We start from the raw sequence: 22,363 nt of genomic DNA on the forward strand, positions 1-22,363 counted from the left end.
TCAAATACCAAGTGATAGGGCTTACACCAACCACCCCTGGGAGAACACTGTTTCAAATAGAATTTATAACATAGTTTTTTCTCAAGATTTAGACTACCTTGGTTTTCCATTTTGTCTAAAATTGATATTAAAAAAAAATTCTGTCTATACTTGTGACCAAAAACTACCTAACATAAAAACAACTACAAGGAACACCAAAACCTTTAATGTGAGTCTGCTCTTAGCCTCAATATTTAAATTCCTTACCTACTTCCCTTCCCCCCAAAACTATACCCACAAAATTTCGAAGCTACTAAGTAGGTGTTGGACCACTAAAATATAAATTTGGATACAAGTTTTCTGCTCTTTAATCAAAACAGTCAGACTCTAAGGTTTTGGTTTTTTTTTAAGAAATATTGAAAATATTACCAAAGAGAAGTACACACATCGTTAAGTATACAATTTGATAATTTTTACAAAATGAACATACCCATGTAATGACCACACAGATACAGAGCATTCCCCAAATCCCAGAAGCCTCCCCCATGCCATCTCTAATCATTACCTGCCCTCTCCCAAAAGTAACCATTTTTCAGACTTTACCACCACAGATCAACGTTGTCTATTCTTAACCTTCAAGATGTTACAAACAGGGCACCTGGGTGGCTCAGTTGGTTAAGCGACTGCCTTCAGCTCAGGTCATGATCCTGGAGTCCCGGGATCGAGTCCCACATCGGGCTCCCTGCTCAGCAGGGAGTCTGCTTCTCCCTCTGACCCTCCTCCCTCTCATGCTCTCTGTCTCTCATTCTCTCCCTCACAAATAAATAAAATCTTAAAAAAAAAAAAAAATTTAAAAACTAAAAAAATAAAAAAAAAAAAGATGTTACAAACAAATGGGGGAATAGTCTGTATTCATGTATTGGAAGACTCATTATTGTTGAGACATCAATTTTTCCCAACCTGATCTAATGATTCAGTGTATTCCCAATCAAATCCCCAAGCTATCTTGCAGATATTGACATATAGATCCTAAAGTTTATATGGAAAGACAAAAGATTCAGAATAGTCAACACAATACCGAAGACTGAAGGACTGACATTACCCAACTTCAAGACTTAACTATAAAAGCTACAGTAATCAAGACAGCGTAGTATTAGCCAAAGAACAGATAACACAGATCAATGGAACAGAATAGAGTGAGCCCAGAAATAGATCCATGCAAACACATTTAACTGACCATTGACAAAAGAACAAGAAAAGCAATTCAGTGGATAAAGTCTATTAAACAAATGGTACTGGAACAACTGGACAGTCACATGAAAAAAAAAATCGTCTAGACACAGACCTTACACCTTCCACAAAAATTAACTCAAAATGGATGAGACATAAATGTAAAATGCAAAACTATAAAACTTCTAGTGGGGAACCAGGAGAAAATTCAGGTGAACTTAGGTTTGGCAATGAATTGCTAAATATGATACCAAAAACACAACCCATAAAAAAGACTTTAATTAAAAATTTCTGCTCTGCAAAGACACTGTCATGAGAACAAAAAGTTTGAAACATATGTCCAAGTCTCACCTTTAAAAAAACAAAAACACACTTCTCTTTTTTTTTTTTTTTAAGATTTTATTTATTTTTGAGAGACAGAGCATTAGCAGGGTGAGGGGCAGAGAGAGGGAACCTAAAGCAGACTCCCCGCTGAGCACGGAGCCCATGCAGGGCTCAACCTCACAACCCTGAGACCATGACCTGAGCCAAAACCAAGAGTCGGACACTTAACCGACTGAGCCACTCAAGCACTCCCAAAAGCACACCTTTCTTGTTCTTTCACTTCAACTATCAAACTTTAGGATCTATCAGCATCTCTAATTCCTTCTCTTCCACTGCTTAACCCAACGTAATCTAATCTCTGTTCCCATCATTCCACCTAAAGTTTGCTAAAACTACCTTTATTTCAAGTCACTAAATCCAAGAGACATTTTTAGTCTTCATTCCTTACCTCTCTACAGTATCTGATGCTGTTGACCATTCCCTCCTTGAAAATCCCTTTCCATGGACTTCTATACCATCACACTATTCTGGTTTTTCCTCCTTCCTCTCCAATTCAACCAACTTATATCTCCTTTACTGACTTATTCTCATCTCTCTAAATTATGTTTTTTAAGAATTTTTTTCCCCATTTAAACTGCCATGTTTCATCCCACTGAATTCTCAGCCCACGTGAGATCATTTAAGTACCACTTCATTAGAAATGGGAAGGCCACTGAGAGAAGCCAAATATTCCACCATCTGTTCAACCAAATATTCCATCATCTGTCGTCTGGCTTGATGAGGAACACTTCCAACGTGAGGTGTTAAGAGTGATGTTCTTCAACTTCAACAACGGATTATCTGTGGGAAAGGTCCCTGGGTGTGTCACGTCCAAAGTTGCTGCTTTAATAACCCCTGTCTGAGGTGCTTCCACCAGGTCATCTTGATGGACTAATAGACATTTACCAGTTTGTTAAAGGATATGAAGTAACAGCCAGATGAAGAGACACACAGGGAAAGTATGTGGAGCTTCCATGCCCTCTCCAGGCATACCACTCTCCCCAACTTCCTAGTGTTCAACAACCCAGAAGCTCCAAATTTAGTTCTTCATGGCCCAGTCTTAGGCCCTCCTTTCTCTTATTGTACTTCTAAGTGGTATCATCCACACCCTTAACTCCCAAATTCACACCTTTAGCCCAAAGGGCTCTTCCAAAGATCCCCAAATCCTGATGATCAATTGTATCGTTGACATTCTATTTAAATTATCTCAACGATACTGCAAATTTAATGTTAAAAATACCCAAACTTGCCTCTCCTCTAGCAAGCAATTAATGTACAATTAACTGCTCATTACCAAATCCAAAAACATATCCCAAAATCCCATTCCATCACCAAGTCCTATCAACCTAGCCATCCAATACATCCTACAAGTATTTTCATTTCTCTGCTGCCTGGTTGAAGCTACCATGACCCCACTGCCTGGGCTATTATAATAATCATAGTGGAGGGGTGCATGGGTGGCTCAGTCGTTAAGCGTCTGCCTTTGGCTCAGGTCATGATCCCAGGGTCCTGGGATTGAGCCCCGCATCAGGCTCCCTGCTCAGCAGGGAGCCTGCTTCTCCCTCTCCCACTCCCCCCTGCTTGTGTTCCCTCTCTCGCTGTGTCTCTCTCTGTCAAATAAATAAAATCTTTAAAAAAAAAAGAAAAGAAAAAGAAAACAAAAGTTCATAAAAATACCAGTCCTGATACTAGAAAAGAAAGGGCATTTGAAGTGCTATGTGTCCACTGACAAATTATTAATGTTCTCTAAGCCTCAATTTCCTTGTTTATAAAACTTCAGTCCTTGGTAAGATGAAATGAGTAACACATTCAAAGTACCTAATACGTAACAACCACAAAGTCAAATTTCAAGAAACAGTATTTTTTTTTAGCCTTTCTATTCTCTCTTCTTCACTTCAAGGCCCTCACAGAACTAACATGTCACTTCTCTACAATGTTATCTGGATACATTCATGTATTCAGCACATATTTATTGAGTACCTAGTGTCAGCTACTGTGCCAGGCACTGGGAAATATACAGCACCTTCCTAACCGTACTTATAGTCTAAGGGAGAGACAACTGAATAATCCCACAGTTGAATAATCACACAAATAAATATAAAATTTACTACTGTAGTAAGTATTACAGAGAGAAGATATACTGGCACCATAAAAAGAAAAAAGGAAGAGGAATGTAACGTAGCCTAAAAGATGTAGGAAGGCTTCCCTGAAAAGTAAATAGGAACCCACTGTTTTAAAGAGAGGAAGGAGACATAGATTTAAGTTGATTTGTACTTCAAAAAGAGCACTTTGGCAGCATAGCAGAGACAGGATGGAAAAGAAGACAAATGTCAACAACAATTCGAAGGTAAGGCAAAAAATTACAGTATTTCTAGACTGATGGTACTGGCAACAGACAGATGTGGATGCATACGAGATCACAGAGCACATATGCGGAGTGAGAAAGGCAGGTGTCAAGAACAAGTCTTTGGTTTCTGGATTCTGCAACTAGTCTGACAGTAGAACCAATCACTAAGGGAACATGAAAGGACCTGTGTAATGAATGGAGGGGAAAAGGACATCAAGAATTTGGTTTTGGGCTTAGGGATTTTCAAGTGCCTTTGAGACATCCAAAGAAATTGTTGGAGAAGCACTAAGTATTTAATATTCAGGTCCAAAACTCAGCAGAGATTGGGGATGGATTTTCCTGCCAATAACACTAAAGTATTCTTGGCATTCCTAAGACCAAATAAAACAACGAATTAGAAAAATAATGCAAATACTGGGGCGCCTGGTGGCTCAGTTGGTTAAGCATCTACCTTCGGCTCAGGTCATGATCCCAGGGTCCTGGGATAGAGCCCCGCATCAGGCTCTCTACTCCGCAGGGAGCCTGCTTCTCCCTCTCCCTGCCACTCTCCCTGCTTGTTCATTCTCTCCATTACTTAAATAAAATATTAAAAAAAAAAAAAGAAAAATTCAAATCTTTGAGAATGAGTTACCATTGTCTCTATTTCTGTCTGCACGTGACTCTCACTTTATGTAAAAGTAATGACATGAAAAAGAAAGGCAGCAAAGTAGAGAAAGAAAAAAATAATTTAGGTAGGAGTCAGAAACTTGGGTTCTAACCTTAGCTCTGCCACTAACTATGTAACCTAAGATGAGTCTCTACCTTTGTTCTTCAGTTCCTTATCTGTAAAACTTAAAAAGTTGAGTAGGGAATGGAAATACAGATTTTGCAGGTTAAGAGAAACAATGTAAGAATGCTTTAAAAAGTCTAAAGCATCATAGACATGTATTGCTCAACACACTATTTAGACACTTCTCAATACATAGCATGTATGTAGGAAAGACGAGCAGTTGTTTTAGTAGTTATTTTAGTGCTAATCTTACATTTTAGTAAAAAAAGACTGCAAATAATCCAGCCTTTGGCATGACTGCATAGAACTGTTTGATGCCCAAGGATACACTACATCTGTTTATATACACATAAATAATAACATTATTAAAATCAAGCACTCTTGGGGTGTCTGAATGGCTCAGTCGGTTAAGCTCCTGGCTTCAACTCAGGTCATAATCTCAGGGTCCTGTGGTTGAGCCTGACGCTCAGCGGGGAGTCTGCTTATCTCTCTGCCCCTCCCCCCACTTGTATGGGTACACACACACTCCCACTCTCTCGCAAATAAATAATATCTTTTAAAAAATAAAATAAAATAGGGGAGCCTGGGTGGCTCTGGTCATGATCCCGGGGTCCCGGGATCGAGCCCCACATCGGGCTCCCTGCTCAGCAGAGAGCCTGCTTCTCCCTCTCCCTCTGCTTGTGCTCTCTCTCTCTCTCACTCTGTCAAATAAATAAGTAAAAATCTTTTAAAATAAAGCACTCTTTAGTCTCCAGAAAATCAGCTAAGTATTTAAATGTATAACCCACCCCCAACAACTCTATAAGGCAGATACTATCACCCTATTTTACAGATGGGGTAAAGTTAAGGAATTTGCACAACATCAATACTGGAGTCGGGATTTTCACAGAAGCAAGTTCTTTATCACTCATCACTCCACAGTATATCCCACCTAGCACCATACCTTAAAATAAGGAGCTGCTCAATAAATATTTGCTCTTGATAATCTTCAATCCTATTTTTTCATAAATAATTAGGTGGTAGTTTTGTTAAACCAAAGTGTAAGGGCTTTGGAGTTAGAGAAACAAATCAAGGTTATACAGAGGAGTTTATATAGAGAATCTGCAGATTTTGAAACACTTAAATACAACACTTAAAAATGTTAGGATAAAGTAAAGGGAGAGCAGAGTGCCATACAAAACCCACAAGATTTACAGTAAAATGACTTTAGTTTTTATCTAGCGCATATGTGACTTTAGACAAGTCATGTAACTTCTCTGAGCCTATTTTCCAGCTACAAAATGACACTACAATACTAACCTCAGAATGTTATTTTTAAGATTTATTTATTGGGGGCGGGGGGCAGAGGGAAAGCGAGAGAGAGTCTCAAGCAGACTCCCTGTTGAGCACGGAGCCAGACGTGGGGCTCAATCTCACCACCCTGAGATCATGACCTGCGCCGAAACCAAGAGTCAGACACTTAACCAACTGAGCCACCCAGGCACCCCCCTTCAGAATGTTATTTTGAGTATTAATTTCACTAATGTGTGAGAAAATATTTTGTAAACCACTGAATGCTAGATTAACAAAGGAGAAACATTTAATTTGCATTTTATTGTTTTTAAAACAGACCTATTCTTGTCTTAGCCTAGGAGAAAAATTTCTTCTAACACTTGGCATCTTCTGAAAAACTAGTAATAAATTCTTACACCACTGTGGGGGGGGGGGAGACATAAATATTTGTTATTGATAACAGTAATAAAGTCAAGAAAAAGAGTGCTTTCAATATTGTGATTTCAGTCAAAAGTGCTAAAGGATATAAGGCCAAAAACTGGAAGCCACCAAGATGTCCTTCAGCAGGTGACCATTCGAGTAAACTGTGGTACATCCAGACAATGGAATATTATCCGGTGCTAAAAAGAAATGAGCTGTGGGGCACCCATGCGGCTCAGTCGGTTAAGGGGCCAATCTGACTCTTGATTTTGGCTCAGGTCGTGACCTCAAGGTAATGAGACTGAGCCGAGCACCCCCCCCAACCCCGTCGAGATCCAAGCTCAGCAGGGCATCTGTTTGAGATTCTCTCCCTTTCCCTCTGCCCCTCCCCCTACCTGTGCCTGCTTTCTCACTCTGTAAAATAAATAAATCTCTAAAAAAAAAAAAAAAAAGAAAGAAATGAGCCATTAAGCCATGAAAAGACATGGAAAAAACTTAAATGCATATTACTAAGTAAAAGAAGCCAATCTGAAAGGCTACATACTCTATAATTCAAACTATATGACATTTTTGAAAAGGCAAAACTATGTAGACAGTAAAAAGATCAGTGGTTGCCAGAGGTCTGGAGGAGGGAAAGATGAACAGGTGGAGCACAAAGGATTTTTAGGGCATGAAACTACTCTGTATAATACTGCAGTGGTGGATATACATTATAAATTTGTCCAAACCCAAAAATTGTACAACACCAAGAGTGAGCTCTAATGTTAACTATGGACTCTGGGTGACGATGTCAATGTAGGTTCCTCAGTTGTTAGAAATGTACACTGTGATGGGGGTTGTTGATAATGGGGCAGACTATGCATGTGTGAGAGCAAGGGGTATATGGAAAAATCTCTGTACCTTCCATTCGATTTTGCTCTAAACAAACTACTAAAAAAGAGAAATAAAGTCTATTAAATAAATAGTCCAAAAAAAAAAAAAAAAAAAACCATGGTTGCCAAGGAGAAATGGAGAAGGGGGAGGAATGATAGGTGAAGCAAAGGAGATCTCTAGGGCAGTGAAACTATCTGTCAGATACCATAATGATAGTCAGGCATTAGACATTTGTCAAAATCCACAGACCTGTTATTCCGTGGTATGGTATCTCTATTTTTCAACACAAAAAGTGAGACCTAATATAAACTTGGACTTTGTAATGTATCAATATTAGCTCATAATTGTTAACAAATGTACCAAATTAATGCAAGGCATTAATAACAGGGAAACCGAAGAGGAGGTATATAGGAACTCTGTACTTCTAGGAACTCTGTACTTCCTCTCAATTTCTCAGCAAACCTAAAACTGCTCTAAAATATAAAGTCTATTCATTTTTCTTAAATGCTGAGGAAACTGTAAGCTTGGAGCTGCTGGAAAGTCAACTGTGCTCTCATGAGAGGAACGCCTGACTGAAAATGAAGCCCACAAAGGAAAGCAGTAGACAGTAGGAGCCAGTATACAAACAGAAAAAGGGTGCCCGGATATCAAATGAGTTCCCGGCTTCAACTAGGTTATAGAGGCCAGCTGCACAATGGACTTATCAAAACCAAAGTTAAGTGAACCTATTACATCTCATTCTTGCTTTTTAAAAAATGCATGGGATGCTACAATATACATATGTTACAGTCATCACTGCTAACAGAAAACCAGCACGGTTAACGGATTTACTTGCAGACTTCACTGAAAAGTCGACATGAGAGCAACCTGCACTGCTCTGGCCTTTGCTTCTCACCATTAGAAAACTAGTGCCTGTAAGCACTATTATTGACGACTATTGTCGATTTTAGATACAGCATAAAACTCAACCATGAATTAGCCAAGACCTCAATGTTTCAAAAACTTCCAAGGGTTATTTTATTTTTAAAGATTTATTTATTGGGGCACCTGGGTGGCTCAGTTGGTTAACGGTCTGCTTCGTCTCAGTTCATGATCCCAGAGTCCCAGGATCAAGCTGGGCTGCGTGCTCAGTGTGGAGTCAGCTTCTCCCCCTACCCCTCACCCTGCTCGTGCTCTCTCTCTCTGGCTCTCTCAAGTAAAAAATAAAATCTTTAAAATAAATAAATAAATAAAGATTTATCTATTTGTGTGTGTGTGTGAGAGAGAGAGAGAGAGAGAGTGCATGCACACGTGGAGGGAGGCGTAAAGGGATAGAATCCCATGCAGACTCCCTGCTGAGTGCAAAGCCCAACTGAGGGCTCCATCTCACCGCCCATGAGATTAGATCATGACCTGAGCCGAAATCACAGGTTGGATGCCCAACTGACTGAGCCACCCAGGCACCCCTCAAGGAATATTTTAAAAAGCAAAAAAAGATACAGGCGATTTCAACTGAAAAGCCTACTAACAGAATGCTTTAGTCACTATTTTTAAAAACAAACTGATGACTATTTTATTGCCTATTTGTAGGCTTTTTTTAAAGCTATAATTTAAAAAGATACACACAATAAGTAGTCTATCCGCACTGACAACTACCTAAACAATTCCATTTAGGTTTCCAGAACATTATAATTATTTTTATTAATTACTGCTCATAGTTAACCTGAAATACATAATCCTCATTTCTAAGAAAAGAATATATAGGTCAATGGCCAAGATATATTTAGATAGATTTAGATAGATATATTTAGAACAGTTTCTGAATTCCCAACCTGCTTCTTAACCTAAGACTAGATTGTGCTACACAAGTAGCCTCCTTTAACCAAAACGAAGTTCTGAACATCTGGATCTTTACAAAAGATCATTTAGGTTATACACTTTATAAAGATAAGGCTTTCATATAGACTCCTTTAAAATAAGCTTTCCTAATGTATTTGAGGTTTGTTATTTAAAATTTGGGTTTTGCCCATATATTTATATATATTTATACAAGAATATCTCTTCTTCTGTGTGAATCAAGGCACATCTACACTGTACACCAAAGAAGGTAAACAAGACTGCTCCTTGCTTAGACCTACAGTTTCTACAGTAAGGCCTATAAGGCATGTATTGCTCAAGTCTCACCTCAGCATCATTTTGCTTCATTAGGCTCCAAATTCTTCAACAAGCTAAGATCTTTTCTGATTCAGGGGATTTTGCACTTGCTGTTCCCACTACCAGGAAAGCACTTCCCATCGCTCTTTTGAAAGTTGGCTTGCTCTTGTATTTCAGATCTCAATTCAAACTCACCTTTAAAAGGCCTTCCTTAAATATACTCTAAACACCTCCTCTCTCACCCATATCCCATTATTCTCTATTTTTAAAAGGAGACTAAAATTACCTTGCTCATTTGTGTTTACAGTTTATTGTTTCTCTGCTTCATAGAATATGAGATACAAGAGGGCAGGGGATTTGTCCCATTAATTACTGTATCTGCAGCATCTAGAAAAATACCCAAAACCTACCAGACACCTAATATTTGTTGAACAACATATATTTATATTCAGTATTTATTAAGCAAAAGATATTTTGCTAGGGCCTGTGATACCATTTTTTAAAAATAAGTTTCATTAAAATAGAATCTTGAGGACATTTTGCTTTTTCAAACATTGGCATTTTAAAAGCCCTTATTTTTTAATAATTTCCCAACCATTTAAAAATTTTAAGGACAAACTCTGCTACAAGTGCAGTTACCCTTTACTTCAGCACTAACTTTATCTACAAATGCATCATATTAGCTTAAAACATGCCTTTCAGATATACACAATAATGATAAAGGCTTAAGTGACAAATATTTTTTCAATATCAGCTACAGGAAATGCAAATAACATGCCATTTTTTCCTTGTTTAAATCTATGGCTCAATTAATATAAGCTATTAATGTTTAAATAAATACTAAACCACTTCATAATTTGGTTTCACCCACAATTATACAAGAATACATGTTTTGGGGGCGCCTGGGTGGCTCAGTTGGTTAAGCGACTGCCTTCGGCTCAGGTCATGATCCTGGAGTCCCAGGATCGAGTCCCGCATCGGGCTCCCTGCTCGGCAGGGAGTCTGCTTCTCCCTCTGACCCTCCCCCGTCTCATGCTCTCTCTATCTCATTCTCTCTCTCAAATAAATAAATAAAATCTTAAAAAAAAAAAAAAAAAAATACATGTTTTGTGGGGCACCTGGCTGGTTCAGCTGGAAGAATGTGCAATTTTTTTTTTTTTTTTTAAGATTTTATTTGACAGAGAGAGCGCTCATGCTCAATCAGGGGAAGCGGCAGGCAGAGGGAGAGGGAGAAGCAGGCTCCCGCTGAGCAAGGAGCCCAACGCGGGGCTTGATCCCAGAACCCTGGGATCACGACCTGAGCCAAAGGCAGATGCTTAACCGACTAAGCCACCCAGGCGCCCCGAGGGTGCAACTCTTTATCTTGGAGTCATGGGTTCAAGTCCCACATTGGCTGTAGAGATTACTAAAAAAAAAAAAATAATAAACTTTAACCAAAAAAATATATATATATATTTTGTGTAAATCAAAATATATCTACATTTTACACTTAAGAAAGTAAACAGGGCTACTCTGATAACTTTCCCTAAAAACAAATATCCATTGTTTTTATTCACTTTATAGAAACCACACAAGCGGTATATTTTTCCATACTGCACTTACTTAAAACCATGCCCAAGGCATACCGTACAATTAATCAATAAAAGTAAAAACTATGCTGGGGCATCTGGGTGGCTCAGTCGGTTAAGCATCTGCCTTCAGCTCAGGTCATGATCTCAGGGTCCTGGGATCAAGCCCCACATCAGGCTCTCTGCTCAGTAGGGAGTCTACTTCTCCCTATGGGCTCTCCCTCTCTCTCTCAAATAAATAAAAATAAAATCGTTAAAAAAAAAAAGTAAAGACTATGCCATATAGAGGGAAGGAGTTATTAAGCAAGGGAAGTGCTGTCCAAATAGCCTCACAGCAGTCTAAGCAAATTTTTTAGTTATTTTTTTAATTGGTTTAGCTTTGAAATCCAAAAATTATTAGCTGGCTTACAGTTTAAATATTCAGTTATATGTGTTTGTTCAAGTGTTTGTTTTGGGGTTTTTTTTAAGGACTTTTTATTTTGGGGGTAACCGGGTGGCTCAGTCGGTTAAGCATCCAACTCTTGATTTCAGCTCAGGTCACGACCTCAGGGTTATAAGATCAAGACCCACGTGGGGCTCCACACTGGGCAAGGAGCCTGCTTAAGGTTCTCTCTCCCCCTTTCCCTCTGCCCCTTCCCCCTAAAAAAAGATAAATAAAAGAGGCTATTCTATTAAAAAAAATTATTTTTAAGTAATTGCTATACCCAACATGGGGCTCTAACTTATAACCCTGAGATCAAGTCACATGCTCTACTGACAGAGCCAGCCAGGCACCCCTCAACTATGCATTTATTACTGAATCTATGATTCAAAAATGATGCACTCTCCTAGCACTAAAAATCAAAGCAACTGGACTGCTTCTACGTTGTTGTAAAAACACTTCTTATATGAATGGAACTTAAAAAAAAAAAATCATGAGACCACCAACAACAATGCAGCTTAACTCTAAGAGAATAGAAATTTCTGCCTCCAAGACAGTTAAGATATAAAATAGATTATAGCTTGCACATTCTACTAACTCACTTTGTTTAAGTAGTAGTAACTTTCCTAATAATTGGGACCAAGATTAAAAAAAAGCAAACTCCATGACAATCAATCAAGTGGTCTTTAAAACCACTTTCTAAGTTCTTTGCCAAACTTAGCCTACCCTACACCTAAAAACTTAAAAAAAAAAAAAAAAAAAACACGCACGTTAAGGTGTTTTGAAGTTTTGCATGGTTTTACTTTTTAAAATAAAAACATGAACAGAAGACAGAGACCAAGAGACAAATTGCAACCCAAGAAAATAAAACTAGAATGAAGCAGGGCTTTCAAACAGTTCTGTATGCCAACTTCCTGCTGGTGTAGGCAACTGTCAAACATTATAAAGTGACTCTACAGTGTCAGGCAAGTTGGATATCAGAACAGATAATATGACAATCTAACGGTGGGAGAGAATCACAATATAAATAATCATCCAAAAAAATTAGCACCTACTAATTATTACCTGATTTTTCTGACTGTGGCACACAACACATACACTGCTATGAGAGTGATTTTTAAAGCAAAAAAAAAAAACACACACACAGCAATGACTGAGAAAATTTAAGCCCAAGAAATTAAGAGTTAACCTTAAACACGGGGGAGGAGGGAAACAGCATATTATGAAGAAAGCAAAAAAAAAGAAACCAGTTACGTGTGCAAATGTTTTTACTCACCCCCTTCAGCCCCATTATATTGCAATCTCCTTTGAAAACAGGGATTATGTTAATCGTCTTCAGTTCATTCACAGTTCCTAATATAGAATGGTTTTTCCCTAATACATAATATTTAATAAATATTTGTTAAACTGATGAACTGAATCGTTTTTAAAAATCACCAAGACAGGGCGCCTGGGTGGCTCAGGCTGGTTGGGCGGTTGGGCGACTGCCTTCGGCTCAGGCCATGATCCTGGAGTCCCGGGATCGAGTCCCATATCGGGCTCCCTGCTTGTCGGGGGGTCTGCTTCTCCCTCTGACTCTCTTCCCTCTCGTGCTCTCTCTCATTCTCTCTCTCAAATAAATAAATAAAATCTTTAAAAAAAAAAAATCACCAAGACCACTAATGAAACCCCTTGTTTGCTTAACAGCACTATCAACTTGTATATAAAAACGTATTCCATTACACAGAGTCAACATGATTTCTGACAGTGTAACTCTCCTTTATCTTTCCACATAAAAACGTAAGACAAAAACAGACACCACTGCTAATAGCCTAGTAAATCTGTTTCCTTAGTTAGAATACTGTATATAAATGTTGTGAACTTATGCATAAAGATGCAAAAATCAGACCCTACGAAACTAAATTTCTTAGGCAACATAACACAAATAAGGTAAAAGCAGCATTATCTTACTAAAAGTCACACAAAGCCCCGTCTCCCCAGATGTTCAGTTCTAGGAAGAGTCCATTATGTCTATAACAGTGATGTTGCCAAATCTTTTGAAATAGAAAAATTAACCTTTTTTCTAATTTTTATATATACACACTTCATTTTTTTTTTAAGATTTCATTTATTTTTGAGAGAGAGAGAGAGCGCGCGTGAGCACGAGTGGGAGAGGGGGCAGAGGGAGAAGCAGACTCCCGCTGAGCAGGGAGCCCCACGCAGGACTCAATCCCTTGACCCTGGAATCATGACCTGAGCCAACGGCAGAAGCTTAACTCAGCCCCCCAGGTGCCCACTAACCTACTTTAATGACAACAGTACTCTTATCTTAGTAAGCACCAATATCTCAAAACAAATTTTGCTCCCAAAGGACTTCTTTTTGATTATTTGTTGGATTTGGAGTTAGTTTTTCCCCTGAGAGAGGGGTAGGTAGCATGGATAATGTGAACAGTGCAGGAACCAAAGATCAGGACTGAAATAAACCCCCTATAATATTACAAGGTAGCGGAAATAGCCCTCTTCTCCACAGCAACTCATCCCTTCCCTTAGCTCTCAAAAGGGAGAGGTTGAAAAGGCTATACACAAGGTTCAGTATAAAAGCCTCAGAACTGGGAATGATGAAAGGCATTCAGAGTGAGGAATCAGGAGTAAGTAAGTAATGCAGCTCAGCAATGAGTATCAACAGCTGCTAACACCACAGAGAACCAAACGTTATGTGCCTCCTGATGCAATTACTCAACATCATCGATAAGGTGTATTTTTGCCCCTTCAAAGAAAAAGGAGAGAAACAATATACATTACAGGGGTGCCTGGGTGGCTCAGTTGGTTAAGTGCCTTCAGCTTGGGTCATGATCTCAGGATGCTACAACTGAGCCTCACATCCGGCTCCCTGCTCAGTGAGGAGCCTGCTTCTCCCTCTCCCGCTCCTGCTCCCCCTCGCTCTCAAACAAAATCTTAAAAAAAAAAAAAAAACCACCAATATACATTATAGAAACTGAATCTGATCAAGCCTCTAAACCTAATACCAAATAACGAGAGACCAAGGGGACAGAGGAACATGTTTAAAACCACCACAGGAATGTAACTGACAAATTCAAATGGGGAAAACTGTTTCTTCAACAATTTGCCAGGGGAAAAAATGTAGGGGGAACCTTTAGATTACCAAACAATACACAGACCTTTTTTGGTTCAGTCAGAATAAGTATAAAAATACATTTAAGAGACAATGGAGCAATCTGAACACTAAATATCATATGACAGTAAGGAATTATTGCTAATTATTTTCAGTGTGATAATAGTTATTTGGGTTTTTTCCTTCATGAGTGAAGTTGACTAAGAAACTGCAGTGCTAAAAGATTGGAGTACAGAAAAGGAACACTAAAAATTAATGCAGCTGAATGGATTTGGCCCACCCAGACTGAAATATAAATTGTGAGACTGCAACCACGGGAAGAGAGCGGCTTTGCTTGCTTGCCAGCCAACCTTTTCTCCACTGATACAAGCTCTATAAATAGGCCAAGAGTGATAATGACTGCTCAAATCACTTCATGTTGCAGATACTACCACTACTGACATGTATCTGGCCCAGCCTTAGACTGTGAATAAACCAGCATCAAGAGCCAAGGAAGTACCAAAAGGAAAGAATGCACTATGGCTGATGTGAGACCCTCTAAATACTCAAAAGCACCATCAGTATAAACCAAGAATACTTTAAAACACAGGTTCTAGATTTCCTCCAAGATCTCTGCTCTGGCCACTTCTATCTCCCTCAGAATATAGTACACATAAAGATGGGATAAAGATGGGTCACCACATGCTAGGACCTGAGGTCCCCAAGATAAATGATGCCAAAAACCTAACATAGCAATTATATGATGGACTGTAGTGTAATAAAGTAATGGGAAACCCTTGGTGATAAAGCACTGATGTAAGAATAAACTATGCTCCTATGCTAGGTTAAAACTAGGGCAGACAGGATACCACTTAAAATCTTAACCACATGAGGTTTTTGTTCTTAATACAGAAAGGAAAACAGTCCTGTTTTCCCAGAGTTTTAGTCCACACCCAACTTCCCTATCCCCAACAATACCTTTCCCTAATTATAAGGCACCTAGCAAAATGCTGACTCAGAACATCATAAAAGTTTTTTTTTTTTTTAAACCAGACAACTCAGTATAAAATAACTTCTGGACACTTTGGTCGGTATCTTGTTTCCCTAATGTTTACCACACTAATGAAAACTTAAAACTCTAGATTACCTAAGCACAAGCCTAGTTTATCCACAGTCTTAGGAATGACTGCTATAAATTTTAAAAGATTTCATTTTCTTGCTCTTTGAACAATCAAAACTAATTTACTAATACATGGACTTGAATTCCAGGCAGAGGAAAAAGTATTTTATAAATGAACTGGCAGTACAAAAAAGAACACTCAAGTCTCCAATCATTTTCTTTCACACTTAGAGACCTATTTAAGAAAAATGTCATGGGGGAGGCAAGGAGGAAGAAAAATGTCATTCTCCAATACCTTATTTGAAATGATTTTAGGGGCACCTGGGTGGCTCAGTCGTTAATCATCTGCCTTCGGCTAAGGTGATGATCCCAGGGTCCTGGGATCGAGCCCCGCATCAGGCTCCCTGCTCAGCGGGAGGCCTGCTTCTCCCTCTCCCACTTCCCTCCTTGTGTTCCCTCTCTAACTGTGTCTCTCTCTGTCAAATAAATAAATAAAATCTTTAAAAAAAATAAATAAAATAAAATAAAATTATTTTATAAAGGAAAAGACTAACTCCATACTACACTTTGCTATATAGTACTTTTTCTGCTATAGCCTACTTTTCTTCACATTTTAGGGCAGGAAAGAAACTTAGAGGTCATCTGGCTCACTACATTTGAGTACCTTATGCAGAAATTGTTTCTTTTCTCTTTCTACCCATCCCTACCTGGCACCTAAGTACTCAGTAAATGGGCTTCTGATTTAACCAGGTATAAACACCCCCACATACAAATAAGTCAGTTCTGTGGTAAGTTTCTACTTTTAATTAATCTTAACTAGAAAATAACCATCCAGGTAGTTTTAAAATTGAATCAAGTCAAATTAATAAATTAGGATTTATACCATCTATCTTTTGGCTATTAAGTGACAGAATCAGAGGTCCCTGCTTTAAATAAAGACATGAAAGAGAACAGAAACAAAACTTAAAATGAACACTATGAAGCCACAAATCCTGAACAAGACAATCATCAAATCTGAGTATGCTGGTTATTTTATGTTATTTTTAAACCATGTTTACTATTATCATCTGCTACTAATATGTTATGAAAAATATGTATAATATATACAACACATTTCCTCCCTTAGCCCAGAAATATAGAAGGAATATAAAATACTTCTTAGTTTCACCCTGCTCCTTCCTTTTACAAGGATCTGTAGGCTGAGTGTGAAAACTGAACATCAATCCCACTTGTCCTGAGAGGCTGCCCACACACAATCAGAAAACACTATTTCCCCTATCTATCATGAGCCCTGAAAGAACAAGGAGTGTAGGTACAATTAAAGATAAACCTTAAAAGGATTTAGAAAAGTTTCATGACAACAATCAAATTTAAATTTAAGACTGGAATTTAAAAACTAAAGAAAAGGAACTATCAGTCTGACAAATAAGAATCAACCCAAAATAAAAAATGAAAATCAGTGGGGCACCTGGGTGGCTCAGTCGAATGAGCGTCTGACTCTTGATTTCGGCTCAGGTCATGATCTCAGGGTCCTGGGATTGAGCCCAGCGTCACTGTCACGCCCCACACTGAGCCGGCTTACGATTCTCTCTCTCCCCTTCTCCCTCTGCCCCTCTCCGCTCGCTCACTCGCTTGCTCTAAAATAATAATAATAATAAAATTAAACCAGTAACATTTCTACTCATTGAACATAAGGATGAAGAAAATCTTTCAAAAGGAATGCCTATCACATCCTTCATATTCCACCTTAGCTTTTTTCCCCTGAAAGAAAATAACCCTTTAGCAGACTAAGGTACCTTCACAACCCATCCCTCTGTAAACTCAAGGCACTGGCCACACTGAGCCAGTCAAGATTGATCCTCATGACTTTGGGTAAGCTGCTACCTAGCCGGAATGCCCACCTGAAACTCATCTCAAAGTCAGATTTAAATGTTCTTTCAGCATCAGGACCTTGTCAGTCCTATTCACCAGTGTATCTCTAGCAACCAGGGCACTGGGGCACACAGTAAGCAACCAATAAATTAGTGTTGTGAGAAGAGGTTCTACCTAATGTGCTGTCCTCTGTTTTCTCAAAGTTTTCAACAGCTCTTCCCCAACTACTAATATGTCTATTTCATTTTTACTACAGCTATCCAAGAAAATTTCTTTGGCCCCAGATTGTTTCCTAAAATAATACAGAATACCGTAATCTGTATGGTTCAAAAGAAAACACATTAATAGCACATTGTGAGGGGCACCTGGCTGGCTCAATCCATAGGGCATGTGACTCGATCTCGGGATCGTGTTTGAGCCCCATGTTGGGTGTAACATTTACTTAAAAAATAAAAATTTTAGGGGCACCTGGGTGGCTCAGTCGTTAAGCGTCTGCCTTCGGCTCAGGTCATGATCCCAGGGTCCTGGGATCAAGCCCCGCATCAGGCTCCCTGCTCGGCCAGGAGCTTGCTTCTCCCTCTCCCACTCCCCCTGCTTGTGTTCCCTCTCTAGCTGTCTCTCTCTCTCTCTCTGTCAAATAAATAAATAAAGTCTTTAAAAAAAATAAAAATAAAAATAAAAATTTTAGGGGCGCCTGGGTGGCTCAGTTGGTTGAGCGACTGCCTTCGGCTCAGGCCATGATCCTGGAGTCCTGGGATGGAGTCCCACATCGGGCTCCCTGCTCAGCAGGGTGTCTGCTTCTCCCTCTGACCCTCCCCCCTCTCATTCTCTCTCTCAAATAAATAAACAAAATCTTAAAAAAATAATAATAATAAAATAAAATTTTAAAAGTAGCATAATTTTGGGACGCCTGGGTGGCTCAGTCGGTTAAGTATCTACCCTCAGCTCAGGTCATGATCCCAGGGTCCAGATCCTGGGATCCAGCCATCAGGCTCCCTGCTCAGCAGGGAGTCTGCTTCTCCCTCTGCCCCTCCCCCTGCTCATGCTCACTGACTCTCTCTCTCTCAAATAAATAAAATCTTTAAAAAAAAAAAACAGTACCACATTTTTAATCTTTTACAGGTTTTCTCAAGTACTGTCAATTGTAAGCATGTAAGCATGAATATACATTTGTTTTCACATCCCTAGTTACATGCAGGAAAATTAGGAAGGTCTACGATGATTTGCCAAACTTACAAACATAGGGTTTGGGTCTCTACTATATACCTGTTCCAAACTTTAAAAAGAAAGATAAAACAAAAACAAAACCATTCTAATTTCACATACATCAAGTTTACTCATGCAGACGTCGGAACAAAACCATAAGATTGAGGATCCCAGCAAAACAACTCCTTGAATAATAAGTTTACAAGTTACACGAGCTTGGAGAAGTTACCAGTCATACAGTAGACTGTATGGTACTTAAGGTACCATTGTCACTTACAAAATAAAATCTTTGAAGGACATATACTGAGCACTCAGTTCCAACAGAACTACATTAAATTAAAATTTAAGCTGAATTTATCTTTAATATCAGATCTTGGGTTAATCACGAAGAGTATAAGACAAAGAGCATTAGAACACTTTCATAAATGCATTTAATAGTAATATAAACTAAATTAGTAATGTAACAACTACACTGTGAACATAATATGAAGCTAGCACTGGGGAAAGCTTCCAACTCCACTTCTTTTTCACAAAAAGATGTCAGAAAAAAATATTTTCATTAAGAAATCATTTAGCTGATGCTTTAGGTATAATTACCTGGAAATTTCTCTCTGCCTTTCATGTTGTATACACCTATATTGAAGTTTACATCTACAAAATGTTAATGTTATGAAAAATAAGTATAGTTTGAAGTTTTAACAGTACAGTGATACTGAAAAGCACTCTGATTTAAAAATGGCTAAAAACAGGGGTGCCTGGGTGGCTCAGCCGGTTAAGGGGTGCTCAGGTCATGATCCCAGGGTCCTGGGATCGAGCCCCATGTCAGCTCCTGCTCCCTGCTCGCTGGAGAGCCTGCTTCTCTGTCTCCCTCTGCCTGCTGCTCTGCTTACTTGTGCTGTCTCTCTCTCTGTGTCAAATAAATAAATAAAATCTCTAATAAATAAATAAATAAATAAATAAAAATAAAAATGGCTAAAAATGTTTTTATTTCTCAATGGAACTGCATGAAATTTCACTAAGATTCTTTTTAAAGCAGCATAGGTCATTGCAGTAAATTCCATCTTAGTTTCCTGAACTAAAATTTAACTCAATTTTTTATTTACTGAGCACCTACTGTGCATAAAGCACTAAACTAAGCATCCTCTTGGCCAGATTAGACACCCAAAATATTACACTTCCCACTAACAAACGGTCAGCGTTGTGACTCCTCAGGACATCAGGTAATAACTATCAATTGCAGGCCTCTAAAAATGCTTGTTAAACCAAAAGGCAATGCTCTTAATGGAGGAATCCAGATTGCCTGGATCAGCAAAACTACATTAGAAAGTTAACAGCCTCCATCCTTAAAATATCCCAGGAGAAGAAAGGGAGTGATTCAAACTGTTAGCATGTGCCCAACGACACTACACAATAATAGCCTAAGCAAAACTGCCAGATGTATTTGTAATTAAGAGGTCCAACCTTGACAAAGCATCATCAGTGAGATTTTCATCCTACTGGGTGGATGGATTCAGAAAGCAAAAGCTCAGTCAAGAAATGAAAAGCACATTAAGCATAAACTGCTCGGGCGGTTCGATCTGGAAGAACAAGTAGAGAGAGAGGTTCATTCGCTCAACCTGCGAGCCTCTATTCTGCGACAGCGGAGAGGGACTTAAAAGAGAGAATGAATGACCTGCGGTTTCTCGTGGGGGCTGCGGCCCCAACCATAAACTGAGGTCGGTGCTATAAGAAATAAATTACAAAGCATGAAGTGCTACTGGGGAGAAGTGAAAACCCCCCGGGAAGAGTCAAAGAAGGCAACGATCTTTAACTTCGGGCCCGTCAGTTTACATCTTCGCCGATTTTCTACATAAAGTTGACAAACTCTCCAGAAGAGGTCAATTTTGGAGGCTGACACATGCCTCCCATCGACCGGCTGCGTCGGCCGACCGAAAGTAGAGGAAGCGCCGAGAAGCAAGCGGCGCCAGCCAAAGGAAGCCTTTTCTCCCTCCTCTTAGGCCACGGCACTGGGGCGGCCGCCTGGGCTCCTGGGAGCAGGGGCAGGTGTCGGCGCCAGATCCCGGCTCGCGGAGCTGGCAGAGTTGGCAGGGCCACCGCCGCCGCTTCTCCCGCGGGCCGGGGCGCCGGAAAGTTGCGTGAAGACAACTCCAGGGCCGAAAAGCCGCTCCCCCGCGCGGCCCGTGGGCAGCGGCAACACCAGCCTCCTCGCAGCCCCCCGGGAGAGGGACCCGCGACCCGGGGAAGGGGAGAGGAAGCTCCGCCCGCCGGCTCGGCCGGGCCGGGAGGACCCGAGGGTCACCGGCGGGCGGACGAACAAGGCGTCCAGCGATTCCGCTCCTGCCGGGAGCCCCCACCCGGGCCGTGCCTCCCGCCAAGTCCGAGCGCAAACACTCTGCGCCCGCCGGCCGGGCCCGTCACGACCCCGGAGCCCGGGCGCCGCAGAGCCCACACCCGCGGCCCGCACCCCTCCAACCCAACTCGACCCCTCCCCGGGACGCAGCCTGGTCCCACCGCTCGACCGGCAGCCGGGCCCCAGCCCTGCGCACCTTCCCGACTCACCTGCGCTCCGCGGCAGCTCTGTACCTCCTCGCCCGCTCCGCGCGCCCCGTCGGGGCACGCACCGACCCCCCGGCCGGGACTCCCCGGGCCGCGGTGACTCGGGGCGCGACGGCCACCGCCGCCTTCTCCACCTCAGCACAAGCCCCGGCGGCGCGCTGAGGGTCGCGGTCAAAGCCCCGCCGAGGCTAAAGCGAATCTCGCCACCTCCACAGCCTCCACCACCAAGTCCCTTCACTCGTCCGCGCCGCCCGGAGAAAATGTCACCAGAGGCCGTTCCGCTCGGCGCCTCACTTCCGCCCGGAACCACAGAGCCCGCACGGGTCGGCTAGAGCGGCCGCTGCGGCGGCAGCCTCCAGGGACTCGAGCGGGAGGCCGAGGGAAAGCCAGAGAGCGCCATCTGGCGGAAGGGAACAGGCGCTCCTCCCGCTGCAGAGTGCCTGGCGCGCAGGCACCAGCTTCCCCGGCTTCTTTCCCGCGCTCCATCCATCTGATCAGGCAGCTCCCTTCCAGACCTGTCCTTCCCAGAGGGTCGGAAATCAGTCAGTGCAAGCCAAGGACAATGCCCTAAGAGAAGGACAACACTCCCTTTTCCGTGCGCTTCTCGGTACTCACCCCTTCTGAAGCCTTCCCGAATGAAGCTCGTAATGTCTGAATCCTTGAGTGACTCCAGCAGGGGGTCCGCTCTCTTCTCTCCCCACTTTTTCGCGGATGCCGCCAGCTCGGCTCGAGGAGACTCGGCTGTGCTAGTCTCTTGCAGTGGCATCAACATCCCGTTCAAGTTTTTGGTCGGTTACCTTGCAGGCCTGGCAGATAGACCGCCACCTGCTGGTGAGTCAGGGTCAGCGGGGGAGAGCCCGCTCCGCCCCTCCGCGCGCTGCAAACGCCCCAAATTCCACCTCTGCAGAGCCACTCCTCTCATTTGCACTTCACCGTGGGCAGGGTGAGGCACCCGGGTACTCTGAGTTTTCGAGGCCCTTCCTTTAGGTCTGTGATTGAAAGAAACGTGCTGTACGCGGGCCCTGGAGGAAAGGTGACGTGGGCGCCCGGCCACCTGGCCGGTACTGGGCTCAGAGGTACGGCGAACAAAACGCAATTCGAGATCTAGCCAAGGGCCGGCGCTCCCAAAGTCAGGGTTTTGAG

General features: G+C 41.3%; 1 protein-coding gene across 3 annotated transcripts in view; it reads right to left on the reverse strand.

Annotated features, from left to right (window-relative positions):
* Positions 1 to 21,987, reverse strand: part of CUNH18orf25 (chromosome unknown C18orf25 homolog) — an 84,744-nt gene extending 62,757 nt beyond the window's left edge. For 2 of the 3 annotated variants that reach the window (XM_032422583.1, XM_032422585.1), the window contains exon 1: positions 21,224 to 21,497. The gene's annotated coding sequence lies outside the window, so the exon portion shown is untranslated. Of the gene's footprint in view, positions 1 to 21,223; positions 21,498 to 21,835 lie in introns of those variants that run through there. The other variant, XM_032422586.1, reaches the window with a different exon arrangement.
* Between the last annotated feature and the right edge of the window lie 376 nt (positions 21,988 to 22,363).

The sequence above is a fragment of the Phoca vitulina genome, unplaced genomic scaffold (assembly GCF_004348235.1).
Source record: "Phoca vitulina isolate PV1807 unplaced genomic scaffold, GSC_HSeal_1.0 scaffold27, whole genome shotgun sequence".
NCBI classification, from domain to species: Eukaryota; Metazoa; Chordata; class Mammalia; order Carnivora; family Phocidae; genus Phoca; species Phoca vitulina.